Raw genomic sequence first — 20,710 nt, forward strand, 5'->3', positions numbered from 1 at the left:
AATAAAACTCCAGTATATGGTCCTGTGCAGCAGTGGACAAGTGTCTCAGCTCCTGTCTGAAATGATCTGCATATCTACAATGCTGCAAAAACATGGAGGATTTTCCTTTTCATGAGTAACAGGGTGTTGCACAAAATGCCTCCCTGGTGCTGCAGGTCCTTGCAGCCTGCACAGCCAGTGAAGGGCTGCATGGGTAGATCTGAGGACAGGGACTGGAAATATCTCTGGCCCAGGAGGGAAAGAGACAGGGTGACTACAGGTGTGTACCCATAGCAAGACACAGCTCAAAAGTGTGAGCATTGCTTCTTTCATACAGGCATTACTTTGTTGAAGCCAAACTTCCCATACAGCCATTTCCACACACCTCTCTGTGTGATGCTGGAGTTCTCAGAATGACAAAAGGTGTGGATTTGCTCTACTTTGTCTTTCCTGCCTGCCAATCTTTGGCTGTTTTTAGTTCTCAGAGGGATAGTGGATATGCACAAATTCACATGTTCCACCACAGCTGAATTTTCCATACAAATCCCCACTTTACAACTCTCATGTGCTCTCAAAGATGAAAAATTATGTTCTTGCCAGTTTAGCCCATGTAAACTTCATCATAATCTGACTTTGGGAGAGAATTAATAAATCCCAGTGCATGTTTCCTGGGAAGGAATTCTAGTCTGTTTTCAAGGTGGTGATGCAATCTTGCTGATGGAGTGAGAATAGCTTTTACTTCAGTCCACACCTTGGACTGGACATCAGTTACACAGAACAAGTGAAGTATTCCCAAGAACACCAACAGAAGGCCAGTAATTTTCTTCTTCTCCTTTTCCCACCATTCTTAAATATTCACTGTCCTCCCTTTCAGCTTTTAAAACAGCATGTGCTTTTAAAAAAAAACAAAAAACCAACCCAAAATCTAAATCCTTCCATCAGACTTCTTCTGGCTACATGCCTGTCCTCCTTCCTTCCGCACTAAAAATAATACAGTGATCATGCCAGCAATAAGTTGATGGGTGACCAGCTAACAGGACTGGCTGAATCAGCAATGTGGGAAGCACAAACTGGTACCATTACAAGTTTACTAGGTATTATTTCCCCCTCTGTTTATGATATCTTTCTCAGTGCCCTCATTTTCCTTTTTGCCTAGATAGTAGGTATTTCAGCATTTGGCTCTTCACCTTGCATCCAAAGTGCCACAGACCTTTCAGGATCCAGTTGGCAATCAGTTGTTAGTCAAACTGGCTTTTTAAAAAAAAGGAAATATTTATTCTGCTGGAGCTGCTTCTCAAACACTTAATGCAGTGGTTATATGAGAAGGCAGATAACTTTCAGTCACTTTGGGTAGAGAAGCAGTTCAACAGTAGCATTTTCCACTATTTTGTTGGGTTTTTCTAATGGTCTGGTCATGCTTGTTAAACTTTGTATTGACTGCATCAGTGCTGTTAATGATCTATTCAAGCTGGAAAACTATTTCATAAATGCATAGGCACTATGTGACCTCACTTCCAGTCTTCTGTGGGTTGTTATTAGTGACTTTGTTGCCTGTTTTTTGTTCTTTTTACTGCTGCATAGACTGGCTCTCACTTTAGGATAAATATGAATCACAGTTGTAGAATATGGAATTAAATTATGTGTCCTATTTGTTTGGTTTATTTCTCCATTGTGAAGCAATGTGTAGCACATTACACTCACACTGTAAATGTACTCTATTAATAACTATATTGAATTATATACAGCTTAGCTACTTTGAGATCAATATTCACCCACTGGTCTGTCCTTGCCACCCACTAGTCTTCAAATGCTGTTCACTAATGAAAACTGCATTGGGTCTTGTTCTTTTGCTTTCCTTATGCAATGTCCTTGGGATGCAGGTGGTCAGTGAAAGACAGCATAAAGCCAAATGTAGCAGACTTCTTTGGCCCCAAGGTGATCTTCAAATCTTCCCTGTCGTTCATCTAGAGTGGTGATGGCCATATGGTCCCTTTCTAATATAGCTTTTAGAGAGGCAAGGAGACAGACTCCTGTTATGCAGAGCTCACTTGTTCTAGGAAATACTGTAATTTTGTGAAAATAAGTGGAAATAAAGAATTTAGTTGAAACTGATTTGGAAATGAAACATAATTTTATTTTTAATTTTGTTTATAAGGCAGCAGACTTTGAAGCAGACTGTTCTGAGGGTAGCCTAAATCAGCTCACAGACCTAAACAGATTGCCCCTCAGCTAAAGCAAAAATTCCCCTTTTGAACTGCAGTTTTCACTGGTTAACTGACCTGATATAGGTTTGTGTGTAGATGAGTATGAGGTAAAATTACAGGATAGGATGTCTACTACTGCTGTGCCTGTGCCATCGCTGGTAGTTTAGATTGTATGAGGATAGATTTTTACAAGCATAGGTGATTTTTACTTTCAATCCTCAGATATGTTGCTTTTTCCTTTTACAAGTCTATCAAAGTCTATCAAAGCCAATAAACTTAAAAGAAAAAAGAAAATGCCTTTGTTTAAAGTAATGAAGCTGGATAGCCAGGATGCCTTGGAATGGCCACTGGAGTGCACCCCATTAGAGTTAAAATAAGAAAAAACTATTTAAAATTAAATACATACCAAAATGCTGAGAAAGATGGATTTATTTAGTCTAAGTTATGTGGACATCTTCATCCAGTGGGTGAGTGCTACCAATAAAAATGCTTACAGTGTATAGTTCTACTTGGAAGAAATTAATGGGTTTTGTGCCCTTTCTGTCACTGCATTCTGTGATTAGGTTGGCGAATAGGTGTGTTTTCTTGGCACTACAGCTCATGAAAACCACAACTGAATGTTTGGTGAGCTGCAAGAAGTAGGTTTCAAAATGAATAAAATTAAAATTAGGGTGGGAATGGGGCTATCTTGCTTTGATGGGTCCCTAAGAAGGTATAATACAAAATGCATTAGTAATAGATGAGCACTAAATAATCAAATTTGCCCAATCTCTAGAAGCTGAAATCTGCAAATCTAATTTCCTGTGGAGGTTTTTACTATTGTTTACAGCTGTACTGTATAGCACGTATGGACAGAGAGTCATCAGGAGAGTCATCTGGCCTTAAATGCAGTTGATTGTTTGGCTCAGGAGTGTCATAAAACTGCCAGCCAAATTCTGCCATAGAACACTAAGCTATCTATACTTGACAGGAGCTTGTCAGTGATTTCCAGTAAAAACTCCTGGAGGCCTAATAATTGTAAAAATGCTGAAAGAGAATTTTCACCCTCATTAAGACTCAGAAGTGAGTTGTATGTTAGTAGACTTCAGTCAAACTACATATGCTGAAGCTGTGCAGAACTGCCCCTCTGATGTGCACACTTCGTGCCTTGCTTTGCCATCCCACCCCTCTGTAGGGCACAGTCCTCCTGTGGCACCTCCATCCAGCTGCTGTTTCAGCCAGCAGGGTGTATTGGGAGCTGTATCTTTTAGCCAACAGAGGTGAGAGCTGGAAAAAAGTCCCCCAGTATTGCTGTGTTACCTGGCACAAGCACAATACTGTTTATTATGAAACTCTCAGCTGAAAAGACATCCAGAGGAAAGGGGAAGATAGATCTGGCTGTGCTGGCTCTGGCAGTAACTCTTCTGAAGCAAATGCAACACTGCACACTCAAGACTGCCAGCTTTGCTCCTGAACTCACATCAGGCTCTCCCAGGGTCCCTCAGTTACCTGGCAAGTGGGTGATGGGTGCACTTACAGGGACAACTGCCTTCAGGCAGAGAGAGGAAGTGACACCAACTTCGCACATCCCAGACAAGTGCTGTAACTGCTGAGCTGGTGAGAGGGAAAATGGATGTTTCCCCTGGCAGGTTTGGGAGAAAAGGCTTTTGTCATATAGTTCAAACCTGAAGGCAAGGATATGGGTAGTGGCCACCATTTCTTTTCAGTCCAGAGGAAAACATGCACCATGGTTAGAGTAAAGGATTAATTTTTTGTCTCAGTGTTTACTATAGATTAATTTAGATGATTCATTTCCCTGCACACTTGTCCTTGCTTGATGTCTGTGTCTCTAGAGGTGTTGTATAGGGAACTGTACTCAGGGCTGCAGGTTCTGCTGGATGGACAAGCTCTTAGAAGTCAGCATCACAATGGTCTTTTGTGGATCTAATGATCTAATCTTTGGAAGTGTGGGTCTTGTTTGCAAAAGTGATTTAAATTGGCAAGTGCCTAAGAGTGCTCCAAACCAGCAGAAGAATGCTTCTTGCCCTGAGCCCTTATGAGTACCTGTAGCAAATTTTCATCAGGAGAGTATTCCCTGTGCCATAGAGCTTAGTCCGAGCAAGGCAGACAATAGGTAATCAAGAGATCAGGGAGGAGAATATGAATTTATTTTATTTATTTGTATTTCTTTTCTTTTTGTCCACATCTGAGTGCCTCTCAAAAATTTAAGGGCATTATTTAGAAAGATATCAATGATGGAAGTACCAGTACTGTAAAAGTCATGGTTTTCAAGTGTTTCTCAGGTACCCCTGAAGACTCCCTTCATACTATTAATTCAACCTCTGAAAATAAGATTTTAAACTTGACCCAAAGTGCTTATAAATGAAGCAAATCCCTTCAAAAGAGGCTGAGCCCTGGAAGTGTCAGCTGTGATTCATTAGTGTCAGAGAGACACAATTGATCTGATGGGGGGTTCCATAAGAGTATGAATACTAAAATGAGATGAGAAGAGTGGTTATCATTGTCTGAAACAGATACAACCCCTAAGCAGATCACTATTATTTTCTAGACTCATTGCAGTGCTTGAGGCACTGAGCGACTCACACAAAGCCTCTCAACTACCTCTCTCCCTTCAATTTCTCCACCATTGTGGAATTTAAATAGCTTGTTCTTCTCAGACAATAGATTTGTCTTTCTTCCACCAATACTGTATTTTTTATAAATTACATTTCTGCTTAAACAGAAGAGTCTTGATTCAAAAAGGACAGCATTCAAGCTTTCTTTACCAAACAAAGTAGAATTTATTTATTTTAAATAATTAAACTGAGTAGGCTTTAGGTATTTTCATAACAGCAAGACTTGCATTCATACAGAGAAAATTCTGTAAGTTCAGGAACAAGTGAATTTAAATTTAATTGCTGCACATCTATCTGTCTATTTTTATTACAAAGGATTTATGAGTAACTTTGGCTGCAGCAACTATGCACAAGTTTAGTCTGGGCTGATAAAGGTGATACTTCTCAATCTGGAAGTGCTAATCTTACTTGAGATACACTATTGAGTCTGCTGGGAGCTACTCAAGGTTTTGTTTGGTTTTTTTTTTTTTTTTGAAGTGCTAATTGCATATATTCTCTTTATGTTGTTTCCAGCAAGGAAACAGTTGGGAACCTTTTGTTGAGTTGGGTATTGTGTTGAATTGAATTGAAGATAGGGTTTTGATACCTCTGTTCTTATTGTTGCCAAATGAAGAGGGATGGAGAACTGGCAGTATATGTCTTACAGCCAGCAGTCTGTGGTTTACGCCCCATAAGCTGTCGATCACTCACATTTCTCTTTGAGGCAAGCCCCAGCAAACTCAGGCTTGCAGGAGTTCTTTGCATGGTTTGCAGTTCCAACCTGCTGAGTCCTGCTTGGGTGTTCAGACCCATGTGAACTAGGAAGTGTCCAACTGATGTCAAACGGAAACAAAATAATTAATTTGGAATCACATCCAAAGTTTACTGAAGTCAGTGGTGGTGCCTCATGACTTCAAACAGACTTGGTCAGATGTTTCTTCTGTAACATAGCCAATTATGTTTGTCTTCTCTAAGTGCCTCTCTGAATGCACTTGGCCAATCTAGGACTAGTAGAAAAGATCTTCCCAAAGTTGTGAAAAACTGCAGAAGAGTTTCCCTTTTCTGTTAGTTATCTGGTGACCAGCATCCTAGAGGAACATGCCAGATACAACCTGTTAAAACACAGGCTGAGAAGACTATGGAGAGTACCTGGACACAGTGCTGGCTGGAAGAGCCAGCTGAGATCAAGACACCAAGTCTGCAGGAAAGGTAGCAAAATGCTACTACCTAGGCACAGGGCAAACATAACAGGAACTGCTACTTGCACTGGCAAGAAGAGAGTGGAGGTGCTGGCTTGAGCTGGGGCAATTGATGTGCATGGCAATAGGGAGGAGCATTGGCAGAGGGGCTTAACTCTGCTCCAGGGTAGCAGGAGTAAAGGTGACAAGGTACTAGTCCCTCATTTCTCATTGCTTGTTGGTGTCTAGTCTGAATTCACTCCTGGTAGGTTAGTTTTGCAGAGTTAGTTTTGTATCTGTCCCACCTCCCCCTCCAACAGTGCAGCTCTGCACCAGCATGCTGCAGGCCTGTGGTTAAATGCTGCAATCTGGTCCTGTATGAAATACTCTGCTCTTTAGGTTTGTGGTACAGTAACTTGAGCAATCCCAGCTATGTGCGTCTTGTCATATGCCACTATAAAATGGGAACACAATTTCCTACAGTTATTACTTTTCTCCTGCAACATGAAAGATACACGAGATTCGACTTCAGTGTTTTCAGGCTCCCTGATGCTGAGGAGCAATTCTTGAAGAACAAATGCGTTAGATGGTGAAAAGCTTTTTGTCTCCAGTGATATTTCACAGACATTTTTCATGAATTTAAAATGCTGCTGGGATTCTTAGGTACACCTGTAATAAATATAAAATGCGGGAGTCTTCTGTAGAAATCAGAATTTTTCTCTACCATCTCCTTTACTTTATCTAGACAAAACTATTATTTTTGTATCTGCACATCTACTTTTGAGAGATTGCTCATACTGCACTGGAGGAGAAATCTGAGTGAAACTTTTTATATTGATTTTCTCCTTGGTGTTTAAAATTACAGGTTAATTCAATTGAATATGATTAAAAGAGAGGAGCTAATATTTCTGTATAATCTTTGTCAGTTGAATATGAAGCGTTAATGTTTGTTGGCTTGTGTCTCTCTGATCTGCAAAGAAGGAGGTTAGGAAATATCTTTGGTCTCATCTTTCCTGTTATGATAAATAACTGATCTGTGGTCAGAGCTGTAAAGTTCATAACCTACCCAGAAAAAACTTAGGAACAAACCACTGCTGCTGCAACATTATGTAAAGTGGAAAACCTATTTTCCTGGGGAGGGGTGCTGCTTAAAGATGATTTCAGAAAAGAGGAAGCCCTTGCTGTTTATCCTGCTTGATCCAAATGTGCAACATTTCCTGTGGCCAGATCTGCAGTAAAATCAAAGGGGGTAGCCATTTTCTGTGGTCTATTGCTTCCTATAGCATACCCATATGAGAGAGGAAGAAAATTACCATTTGTTATAAAACTATTCCTAACCTTCCTTATCTGATCAATCAATTAAAAACACTGATGCATTGGTAATAGCACCACAATGTCCAGTTGATAATCTGTTCTTGTCATCTGTCTGGCAGAACTACTGCGTGCTTTAAGGTGACAGAAGCAGTTTTAGGTATTCTGCAAGCTGGAATTTATCCTTAAGACTGTGCAAACACGGAGAGTAGACAGCTGATAAAATCTTTGCTTTCAGGAGGTCATCAAGTGTTTGATTGTGCAAAACAGCTAAATCATGGGTTTTAGAAAATCAACATGACTATTTAAAGTAATCTAGAAATTAAAGCCCTTGTTAATAATCAACATGCATGACCAAATCTTGATACCCTGACTCGTGCACAATCATTACTGAACATAGGAATTTTGCATGTTCAAGGACTGTATTATCTTAATTTCTGTGTATTTCATTTATTCTGGAAGGTGCTTAGAAGATTCTATGATAGGCAGCTTTATAGAAAGACACCATGCTGCATCTCAGGCCTTCCTTCAAATACAGACATAGACAAAATTGTGTCACTGAGGACAAAGGTTAGTGCTTTGACTAACACTGAGAACATTTGGAGGCCTGAGAGTACACACATTCCTCATACAGACTACTGGAGGGACTTCATTTAGCTGTATACAAATATTTGCTGATTACTTACAGAAAGCCTGTGGCAGATGAAGAAGGCTGCACAGTCTTTCAGGAATGCATTTAGTGCTACCACATACACAAAATTGTATTAAGAGAAAATTGTTTAGGTTACCAGGTCAAACACAGACCAGATAGTAAATGCCATAATTAAGATTATTTACACAACTTTGTTTCAAGTCTCCCATGTATCTGAATAAAATTACAGTCTTTAATTGCACCCTATGCATTTTATCTGTGCTTGCTCTTAGCTGGTATAAGCAGTATTAGGGAAGCCTGGAAAATGCTGAGTGCTCTCTAAATGGACTTACTGGAATAACTCCACAGATTTTCCCAAGGAAACAAGCCGTGCCCCGTGCAGTAGAGAGATCAAGCTTTCTGCTTTGTTTTGGACTGAAATTGTAGTCTGTTGTGTAGGAGTTTCTTTGAAAAATCTGTGTGTGCACAGTTACCTACAGCCATGCACAGGGAATGCAGTTCTTCCCGTTTTCTTAAGCACTGAGTTAACTGTGCCTCCTGGATCCTGCAGCCTTGTGACAGGCACCCCATAAATACTGAAATGATTGATGAAATGGTTGCCAGCTAGAGTCTTGGGTGGGTAATGCAGGAGGCAGAGGCAAGGTTCCTGGGTCTGACTCAGTGTGTGATCTTCAACAGCAAATGTCAGGGCATGCTCTGATCTGTCACAGAAGGCAGTTATGGGATTAATGAATGTTTGTCGAAGCTAGTTCAGTCAATACTGCAAAATACAGGCACAAATATTGGGTGTTGGGTCCCATTTTATCAGGGGCAGGCTGACAGAACTAACAAGGATGTGGCAGAGCAAAGCAATTCTATTTTTAATTTGTTGACAATATATGTTCCTTGTCAGTCCATGGCTTGCGATCGTGTTTTCTGCTCTCCTGTTCACTTAATTAGCCACTACCATCCATAGTTGCCTGAATTCATTCACTGAACCCACACACCATTTCAGCTGCATCCTTCTGAGCTCTCATCCTTTTGCAATGGGTCTGCATCCCTGATCCCACATAGCAAAGGACAGACCCAAATAATCTAAGGACAGAAATATATGCACATGCACCAGCTACTTTGCACTAAGTCCAATTCTTTAGCAACAGGTCGGTTTTACTTTTCATGTTCTGAACAGCTCACAGGACTCACACCACATTTTTAATGTTTCCCTGAGGCATCAGACTGACTGCCTCTGTGCAGAACAATGGGGTAATCAATGCAGGCACAGTGGGGTTTTCTAATTGGCCTGGAATTGAGACAAAATCCATGGGAAGAACTGGGCCAAAATGCACATTCCCAGAGTGAGTGTATACAACATGCAGTCAGTCTGGTTCTTTGGGAGAGCAGCAAGCAAAGCAGCCCAGCACAGGGAGCTGCCTCAGAGCTTCTCCATCAGTGGTCCCAGAGCAGCCAGAGGAAGGTAGCAGGGCTGTTCTCCTCCTTGGATCCTCAACAGTTTCAAGAAAGAAAAATAGAAGAAAATGTTTTTATAGGGTATTGCTTGCTCAGTGATGCTCAGAAGAATCTAAAATTTAGTAACAAAATGAGTGTACAGAACATCCTCCAGCTGGCCTCTGGGTGTCATTGGCTCTTAAAATCCAGGTGACAACTTCCTGACCAGAAATCAGTGTTCTCATTCTGAAAATATCAAAATGCTGAAAGCAAGTGTCCCAAGATCTGAGACAATGTAGGTGTGTTTTGCAAACTATCAAAGAAAAAAATCATTTGGATTTCATATAGATATTGACCCTTTATATTCTAAACTATTTCTTAGGTAAGGGGGCTTTTTTGTCCCTTGCTAGAATGTTTTCAAATGAAAATGGAACATTTAATTAAAAATGTTCACATGGAAGCTTTTAAATACTAAAACATTGAAGCATGTTAGAAGCAATAGAAAATAATGTAAAGGATTCCTACAATCAAAACTGGTCCAAAACTATTCATACACTATCCATATATCAAAAACCTATCCATATAAAAATATAACTAATAATAACTATAATAAATATATAAAACTGTGTATATCCAAAACTATCCATATAAATCACAGTAGAACTGAGTTGTTCCAGTATGCTGCTCCTCTGTCATTCTTACTTCTTTTGCTGAAAAGAAGTTCAAGATGATTTTGTGTTACCTATTTTACAATAGTTAACTCATCAGTTGGAAGTTAGTCAGAGATTAGGAAACATTTTGAAGTTATCAAAAAACTGGCATGTTAGGATGAAATCAGTTAATCTTTAGCCTCACAGGATAGAAAGAGGAAATGTAATTGCAACACTGAACTGTGTTTTACAGTCATTATCACTTAGAAAGCCCTTCAGATAATTCTATAATTAGCATGGGACATGTAACGGGAGGGAAAAATACCTGACACAAGAGGAACTTAGTGAATGTTTTTATTCACAAGTGGGATTTAGATGCCACGGCAGTAGAATCTGCTGAAACAAAGCTTCTTTGAGTAACGAGTCACAGTTTATGATATCTTAGGGCAGAAGACACCTGGACCTCAATTAAGTGGCATGGCTCAAACAGCTGCTTGTGCTCATCCCTAACTAGCACATGCCATGGGACAGGAGCAAACTGTAGTCACCAAATGGTAAGAGAGACTTATTCCAGTCAGGCAACTGACTGCAATTGTCTGGTTCTCAAAATACCTTTCAGCACAATTACTGTTTCAGTCAGATCACTGAATTAAAACCAACTCAGTTTATCACACATGTTGATGTTTATATAGTACCTGTCATCACTCACTTAAATGGATAAGAATATGGATAGAGATTAATTCCTTCTCTGTGTTTTGTCTTGAAATATAAACAGTGTTTTAACTACTAATTCCTGAAGTGTGACACTTTGTAAAAGATCTACCTAAATCTTAACAATAGTTACTGGTGCTTAGCTCAGGATTTATTTGCTCCAGTGTTATTTATATAGTGAACAGAGTGTGTCAGTGATTTCACCTCTGCTGAGGAAACTCAGTAAGTTTTCAAGTTCAAAATCCAGGTTCTAGAGCTGAACTGTGTAAATAAAAAATGGTGAAAGAAAATATGTTTTCATAATTCTTCTAGTGAGGTAAGAAAACTACAATGGGTTTCTTCTATCATTTCAGAACAGTTCTTCAGAAATTGCCTACCTAGTGTTTCTTGAGTGAAGAACTGCAGTTTAGTTAAACTGTTACTGGGAAATTTCTTTCTTTGTAGAAAATGTGTTCTTTATTGGGAAAAAATCAATAAACAAAGTAGTTATTTTGTCTAAAGGATGATAAAAATATTTTTTTGATATTAGAGCTTATAATATGGTCTTGGGCTACAGGACATTCTCATGGCTATGTGTTGAAGACTGAGTAACTTTGGGAAGAGGAGGAATTAGTAGCACTGCTACTAGCAGTGGATGATACATGAAGTTCTGTCATACAAACATAGGGACCCATATTTCCAGTAAGATACTTTAGTAAAGGCTTCTGATCCCTGGGTGGTAAAGAGCGTGTTTAAATGCCCAGTCCAGACTCCAGATCATCACAATAAACTCACAGAGCTGGGATTCAGAGCTTCAGCTGTAGTCAGGCAGCCATAGAGCTAGAACCATCCTTCTGAGCTGGGTCTGGGTGATGTCTCTGTTCTCCATCACCTGTAGGGTATATTGGTGGGAAAACTCTTCAGCTTCTGTAAGCAACTATATAATCTAACTCTACTTCTCTTCTGAGATGAGCTTTTTCTTCACCCTTCCCTACAGTCCTGTGCTGATGCTCATCCTTTCATGAACAGAACCTTTCCTTTAGTTTCTAGCCCAAATATATTAGTGGGTGTTTTATACCTCTTTTTCTGTCTTCTAGTTTCAATGGTCTTGTAGTATGACCCCCCCAGAGTAACTTCAGGGAGCAGCACCTTTAATTTAACCAGGGAAGAAGACAAAAAAGAAGCAAAACTCTGGTTAGAAAAGAGAATATAAGTGAAAACCAGACCATTTTCTTCTCTGTTCCAACAAGCCTCAGCCATTTTGCAAAGTGCCATTATCTACATCTGCTCTCTGGCAGAAATGAGGATCCAGGTTGGCTGAAGAGGTCGTATTTCCTGCTTGAGAAACATTCCAGTGTGAGGAGGGGGTAATGTCACATAGCTCTCTCTTTGACAAGTTATATCAATAAATTCCAGTGAGAAAATGCCAACTGCATACCATTGTGACCAGAACTGATGCTTCAGAGGCTGCCAGAGCTATCAGTGGAAAGTCAGTGCTCTCCACTGCTGCATCAGCCATCCTTCCAGAGCTGCTCACCAGCAGATCCTCACTCAAACACTGAGGAGGCGTGTTTCAAACATAACAGAAACCAGATGTTTTGTATTCATTGTATAATTGCACAGCTGAAAAGAGGTTACAAAGTGGCCAGATAGCATTAAGCAGTAACCACGGGAAAGTACTCTGTGAAATCTCTTGTGGACCAGGTTGGATGTAGCCATTCGGTGCCGTGGATTTAGATATTTGGGAGAGGTTAACCCTCATTTTGACTCAGCTGCAAATCCCTGGAGTGATCTGTAGAGTCTGCCCTTACGGGACACGACTTGACTCTCAGGTTAGCTGCAAAGGCCCCACACCTATTTGCTCAACTGACCATGGCTGGCACAGTGCCTGCCTGGCACATGAGCATCCGTGCTGTGCTGAGCACACATGGCGTGGCATGTAAAGCCATGAGCTTTAGGCACTAGTAATTCTGCAGAACAAAGCCCTCCAAGTGTTGTAGTCACATCTAACCTTTATATTTGTGTTTTCAATTCACGTGTTCATGCGTGTATTCAGTGGGCCAAATTTTGTAGAGAAATGGTTGCAGCACTTAGATCTGCATTTGGATGTGTGTGACTGCATTGGCAAAATAATAGTTTGTCACCATTAGAAATTGCTGACAGTATCATTAGTAATCTAACATTACTGGGTAAACAGGATTTTTGATTGCAAGATTTTTATTCTCCCAAAGATTAGAATTTCAAGAATAGAAATAGTTATTCAGCATTTGATACCCAGCCAGACCAGTTGAATTTTCACTAAAAGAAGTAAATCCAGCTAACACTAAGCAGGGATACTTTGTAAACTTAGCCAGATAGCTCAAAACCTTGACCAGTCCCAAAGTGCAGATAATTTATGATTTGAAACCTCATGTTATCACCACAGGACCCAGGGATACAACATATTTCTTGTTAGAAGCAGTATAAAATGACTCTCCACTGATGTCGTTCTGATTTTTGTTACCCATCCAGACAATTCCATGAAATCTTTGCTTGAACTTGTTGACAAAGTTGCTTCAATATCTTCCTGTAATACTAATTGGAAAAAGTCAGGGCTTATGTTAGTGAATGGTCTTTGTTCACTGCTAGTAATTAACTGTTTAATTCTTAACTGGAAGCCTTAGGGTTTCGTACCCTCAAGGTATATGCTCAGTGCAACTGCTGAATTTAAAGGTTTGAATTGCCAGAATTATCAGGGAAGTGTCAGCAGATTGATTTCCTTTAAATTTATCTTGGTGGGGGCGACTGGCAACTAATAAGATTATGATTGTTCCAAAAAACAATTATGTATTGAACATGCTGCCAGTTGCTATAAATCCTGGAACTTTTCAAGAGATGGCTCCATTATTAGCAATGTTTTTGTGGAAAAATGAGAACCACAACATTGGCATTAGGAAAATCCTGGAAATTGATAAAAGCAAGCTTTTGTTTGGAGCCAGAGTTTCGTTTTGGTTCTCACCTCCTGAAACTGAAAGAGGCCCTGTGTGGTTTTACCCAGAGGAAGCTCAAGCCCAGCCTTGTTTATTAAAATTCGAGCTACAATGTTATCTCCCCTGAAGAATCAGGTTCCACGCTGGCATGATTCACCCCAGCTGGAGCCAAAGGGCTTGCTTCTGGCCTGATTGGGTGTAACTCTTGTTTCTGATGACATAGGCAGGGAGTGAATCTGCCCCAGTACTCCAGAATTTCACATTCATGAGGACATAACGTGTGTAAAATAGGTCCTGACCACAGTGCAGTTTTAGCTGCCAGCAGCAGCTCTGGAAGCAAACCTGAATCTCAGGGGTGTCTCTTGGGTACAAAGAGGAGGGGCAGAGCAAAGGGCAGAGCCTTACTTTGGGCCTTGCATCTCCCTCCCCCTGCTCTTCTGCTGCAGTGAAGTCTCTCTTCAGACCTGTGTTAGCTGCAGAAATGCTTTCTAGAAAGGTATTTGGGGGACCTGCAGTAATAGTAATTAGAGAAAAATGGATAGCACTCCAAGACCACATGAACTGCACTCCCAGTCCCAGAAAGCTGCTGTGATGCTGCAGAGTCTTCAAAGTTGATGAGCTAAGAGAATTCTCTGCAGTATACTGCATTTTCCCATTATGCACAGTATTGCTTCTGAGCATGTCCTCTCACAGCTGAAAATTTGCTTTTACTTCCATGTGTATGAGAATGCTCAAAACACAGGAAAATTAAAGGCAATAAATATACTAAAAAGTAGTAGTTATTCTATAATATTTCTGGCGTCTCTGCAATGACCTTATGGGTTTGGTTTGGTTTTTTTGTTGTTGTTCTGCAATGACCTGCATTGCTTGGTTCTGGTTGTATCTCTAAAGGTAACCTGGTTTTCTCAAAATCAGCCCCAGAGAAGAATAAAATCCTGGCTCCATTGAAATGAATGACAATTTTGTTACACACAGAATTTATCCACAGGTTTTCAAACATCAGGAGATGAAAATTTGGCTCTTAAATCTCCCTGGGGATTCTCGAACTAGTGGTTCAACTTCCAAAAATTCTGACACCCACTGATTTCAATAGGAGCTGCTGGAGCTCTGTGAAAAAAGGTTGTTCATTTCCAATAACTAAATATGGATGGTGGAATCTTAAAATTAGGCTCCTATTTTTGAAAATCTTGGCCCAAACCTTTATTAATACCACACCACCATGTGTCCTGCATCAATTAGCAAGTATAATTAGTATTCAGATTCACATCTGCTGTATTCTCTAAACGTGGGAAACAAAAATGGTCTTTTAATCAGATTTAGATGAAAAGTTCTCTCTGAAATAATAAGAGCCAGTTATGGATAGTTTATAGTTTGCTATTAGTTAAAATATTCCCAAACATCACAGAGGACAAGTCGTATGTGTATATACTGTTCCCAGAGAGCTCTGCTAATTGGAGTCATTTCAGCAATTTCCAATTTTAGAGGAAGTAACTGATCCCAAGTTGTTACCTAAAGTAATTCTTACTGACAGTATTATAGGCTTGAAACATTTTCTGCTATGCCAACACCACAAACTGGCTGTGCAATTACAAATGTATTTGTCACTTCTGTATTTATGTTATTAACACTGCTAGTTTTAAAAAAAAATTACTTAGGACAGTCTCTGCCTCTGTCAAAAAAAAAAAAAAAAAGAAAAGAAAACAGGATTTGATATGTTATTAAAATCCGCATTACTCAGATCTTCTCTGATATAATCTTGCCAGAATTAACCAGCTACATAGGGCTGGCTCTGATCTAAATTTGAATGGGAAACCTCTTGGTGTAATGTAAATGCTGGGGGAAGTGGTATTACTAGTTCTGTAGGTGGCTTGAGTGAATAGCCCTACATTGCTTTTATATTGCATTGGGCTGTTGAGGGCACTGACTGTGTTCTTAATAAAAATTCTATGGGGCATTTTGCAGAAGAATTAGTCCAGATGTTTCAGCTGGATTTCAATTTGGCTATCCTCTTCTTATCTCTCTAGAAACAACAAGAATTAGGGTTGCAAAATATTTTCCATTACAAAAATATTTTCCTTGCTTTTAGCAGGCTCCTAGTTTTCTGAACTGTGTACTTCTGTGTGCTGAAACTTCTTCAGTTTGGCTTCTGTTGTGCAGTGGGGTGCAGCACTCTGTGCTATAGTTGAGTAAGATCTCTTCAGCTGCTTCTGTGTGGGAGAGGAACTTTTTACATATTACCCTGTGTAAACTGAACAACCTTGTTGTGAACAGAGCTGGGCTAAAAGTCTCCTACCCCCAAAATGGCTGAAGTGTGAAGTTTAAAATGTAGCAAAAATGAGACAGTTGTGGCTAAATGATGGTTAGAGACAGGTTTTCATACCTCTCCTTTTACATATGTGTCAACAACAACCTTGTGGACATTGCAGGACCAGTTGGTAATATAGGGTACTGCTGGATGTGACTGGGCTATTCAGACCTGGCTCTGGTCAAAGGAGGCAGGAATTCAGTTTCTCCTGCCTTGAAAACAGGTCCCCTTATTGGTAGATTGCAAAGTAGTACCAGGGCTCTGTCTCCTACCTCCCCTAGGAAGCAAGAGACGGGTAGTGAGAAGGAAACCACACAAAAGCCTTGTTGCATTGCTACATCAGCTTTCTGCATTTTATTACTGGAGGCAGGGACTGACTTCTCATCTGCTTTTCATCAAGGCTGAACCCTGTGGTGCCCTTGTATATTCAGGCCATTTGAGGCTACCATAATAAAACCAGTAATAAATAACAAATAAGCAACTGGAGTCTAAAGCTATAAGGTGAACTCCTTCCAGGTCATAATGGAGTGAGTAATAAAATCCTGGTGCACCAGGAGAGCGCTGTTTTCTAGTTCAGAAGGTGAGAGGTGTCTGCAGAACTCTGTAGAGGAATGCACTAAATCACACCACGCTGCTGTGTGGTTCATGCTCAGCAACAGTGACTCAAAGCAGGATCAGACCATTGCTCAAAGCCAGCTGCCCCACCACATTGTGTTTTCCCACTTCCTACCCATAGCTTTGGCCCACACATTTCAGATCTTATGTCCTTGAGTTTTCCTTCATAAGACTCCAACCTTTTTCATCTTCTGCCTGGTTCCTGGCTTACGGGAAAGTCCCAGTGTTGCTGAGGGCATCCCTTTGTATAAATAATGTATATCCCTCAGTAGCTCCTAAATATTTCCAACCTTTTATTGTTGTGGTGTGATGCAGAGAAGAAGCATTTACAGCTCAACCTATATGTCATTTCAGGGCACTGAATTTCCCCCTGTTTTGTAGTGAAATGCATTTCAGACCACAGTGTGACACTGTGTTTTAAAGCTGACTGTGACAACACTGAGGTGTTGGATTAGCCTTTCTTTTGGGACTGAAGATCACTTCAGCTCAATGGTTATTTTCACAAGCCCTGTAGCAGGGAGCACACAGGCACAGTCCAGTTCTTGCCCTGGTGCTGTGTTAGCCTGTCAAGCTGTGCTAGCCAAAGCTACAAGTGACCCACATGAGAACAAGACCTGAAGGGAAGGTAATTGACAGGCTCAGCAATGGTCAGCAGTGGGTAGCCTCCAAGATACTTGACAGGCTGGAAAACTGAAAAACAGAGGCCACACCTTTAATGCCAGTTTAGAAACATGTATAAAGCATCTGGTTACCCTTGTCTGGGAAGCTAATCCACAGAGAGCTGAAAGCATCTGGCAAAGAAACACATTTTGCCTTGGGCTTGATTTGGGGAGGGAAAAGAAAAGTAATATTTCCAGTTTTTTAATTGGTCTTTGGCAGCCATGGAGCACTGCCTTACACTATTACTATGATTATAGGCTACAGCATGCACTGCAAATGAGGACTTTTGAATACCTGCTCAGTGCCTGGTTGATGTGGAGCTGGTGAGGACAAGCACTGTGCGGGATCGGGCAGAAGTGAGGGCCACATTGTCTCCCATATTTTTTTTTCAACTATAAAAGACAGGCATGTTCACATTACTTCAGCATGTCCCATAGTAAAGTGCTATCTATTATGTGACATCATAGCTAGATCTTTTTACCAAATTTCTTATTGGTAACAGCAAGAGTGAATGAAGAAGATGAGTGATTTTTAGTAAGTAAAATAGACCTCAACACTCAATCACTAACTTTTGAAAGTAGCTTGCTGTTGATATAACCCAAGCTGGTTTGCATGTTTCAGCTGTACAATTCCTGCAGAGAAATCTTGGAGGCTGGGCAAGCATTGTCACAGGGCTCTGAACTGAGTTCCTTGATGAAAACAAATTGGTTACCCACTTGGGTGCCATCGGTGTCCCCAGCACCATCCCTTTAACATGCACTCAGTGAAGCATCCACAGTAATGAAGGACACGTTTTTCTGCTGCCTGCATCCTCATCTCCCAGAGACTCCCAAGAGGAACTTGTGCAGGGAAAGGTGTAAGTGAGTAAGACATGTAAGTCTGACATGTAATACCAGAAAAGGTTATGAAATATAGTTTAAGGCCTCTGAAAGGTTTCCTCACAGAGAAACGCAAAAGCAGCTCAGCACGGTAGCGTAATCGTAACAGTTGATTGGCCGTAAGCCACAGCTTGTGCTGTTGCAATGTGTATTTTCTGCTGTTGAGACATGCCATGGTAGGAAGCTCTGACATGGCCACCAAGTAACAGCAGCAGACCCATATCAGGGTCCTTTCTATCTTTGAATATGGGGTAAAAATGGCTGGGAATGGTAAATGGAATTGCCATAAAATACAGAAAAACAGGGGCCTAGGGTGAGAGGGACTGTGGCTTAGCAGAAGTCTTCCTACGGAGAGGAATAATTCTGGATGATGAGTAAGACTCGCCTTGGAGACACTCACTGATGAAGCGCACATTCGTGTGCCACATGCTCAATTCATCATTATTTCAAAGCCATTTCACCATTGTTTCTATTATAGTCCATTGTAATAGGCTTAGATGAGAGCTATGTATAGTGTATTTATTCTTAAAATGACCTGGGGAAAGGAGAACTTTGACATGTTGTGGGGAGAGTACAACGTGTGCTACAGACTCCACGTGAGGCAGAGGGAAGTATGGGTGGTTCTTGCAATTGCTAAACCCAGCAAAGGTAGAAGCAGTGTCAAAATCTTTAGTTGTTGTTTTTGGTTTTTTTTCTGGGATGATAATTACTGCAGTTAGCATCCATCTGAGGTAGCATCCAGCATTTCACTTTTAGAGCAACCCATTCTGCTTGTATGTGTTAGCACTTGGGAATTATTACTCCCTACTATTTGTAGGCTGCATATCATGTGTTGATGGTTGCACCCAGCCTTCGATTAAGGTGTCAAAATGTTTTTAAAGATACAGTTAATGTCTGTCTCACCGACATTCTTATTCCACTTCAGGCAAAAGCCCAATTAAATATCATTAGCTTGTATCAGAAAAGATGAGAACTCAAATTTGCAGTCTACACTTAGCCAGACTTCCATTTTGTGATCATCCCAAATTCTGGATCCAAAAGGCTTTGCAGCTAAAATGGAGATTAGTGTCAGTAAAGTTGGTGTACATATGCAGAAATTAATAATCCCATATCTAGAAATAAGGACTGAATCATCTTTAGGGATAATGCCTCTGTGTGCCTTCTACATATTTGATGAGCACTAGGCTACCAGACTGTTAAAAAGGGATGGTTCTGGAGCAATTGGTTTACTTAAAGCATCATGACACTTACTAATGCAATGCAGATTTCTTTTAAGACATGTGATGTTTTCCAGAGCTGTTGAGCTGCTGTAATTTCTCGATGAAATCAGACAGATGCAGGGCCCTAGCGTTAATTTCCAACATTATATAGATGTATCTTAATACAGGGTTTAAATAATCAAATTAATCACCAACTACTTTGTTTTGTTATTAACCCACATTAATTACATTTTGACAGTCCGGTGGGAAGTGTTCTACTTTGTTTCTTGGCGATACTGCTCATTTGGGTTTTATTGTCTGTGATAAAAAAAGTCAGCCTCATTGTTATCCCAGGATTTGGGTGACAGTAGGGAATGCATAAGAGCAAAGCTAAAGCCTAGCTGAGAGCAATTTTACTATTACAGGCACAATTACTGTCCATTACAAATTCCAGGAATGAGCACAACCATAACTTTAATAGGTGACTATGTTGCAGCAGCATAAAAAGAAAAATGGCATCCTTCCCTCAGCCCAGAAGAACAAAGAAATAAATAAAAGGCTTTTGGTTGCATGCTCTGTATTAAACCCAGGCTGTCCTGAAGGCATTTGTCTCTTCAGTGGAAAGCAGCCCTGGCTCCTCCATCTGTTGCAGTTTCACTTGGTGTAGAAGACTACTAAAGGCCCTTGTCCTTCACACTTAGAAAGAGGCACCTGTGCAGAATGCTGTTGGCTCCAGTGGCACTGTCTGGGATCTCTGGGACCTGTTCCAGGGTCCTGTTTGACCCTTTGCAGTCACTCCTCTTTTCCTGGAGAAGGGAAGGGCATTTGTGTGAAGACTTGGACAGTTGCAGGCCCAGAGTATACCTGAAGTTGAAAGGGATTATCTTTCTGTGCTGTATAAAAAGAAGCAACTGAATTTGTTTGCATTTACTTTCTTTTCAGAATTCAATTATTACTGCCTTTAAGAAAGCATTTTGCACTAGAAGTGAAACTTGTACCAAGACTCCATTTCAGGAAAGCACTTCCCTATCCAGATAGCACTGAATAAATTCCTGATTTTAAGCAACCACCCAAATACTGTTGACTTCCCATCTCTTCAGATAATTGATTAGGCAAGTGGATGAAACAGCTCAGAAACATATATAAAGCTGGAAGAAAAAACCCAATCAATTTATATTGCCTATAACCCCAGACCAGCACAAATACTAGTGAAAAGGGCAAGTGCTGAAAGTTAAACTGATGTTTGTTTTTTTGCAGCAAGACCCTTTAATTTAAATAATCTCAAAATTACAATTAGTATAAGTATGATCTCGATACTGTTCGTGTTCCTTTATTAAGATCTTCTATCACATTCATGTGCATGAAGAGTACTGAGGGTGAGTTATTCAGTGAAGCCTCTTT

Source organism: Calypte anna, chromosome 11 (assembly GCF_003957555.1).
Source record: "Calypte anna isolate BGI_N300 chromosome 11, bCalAnn1_v1.p, whole genome shotgun sequence".
In the NCBI taxonomy this organism is placed as follows: domain Eukaryota; kingdom Metazoa; phylum Chordata; class Aves; order Apodiformes; family Trochilidae; genus Calypte; species Calypte anna.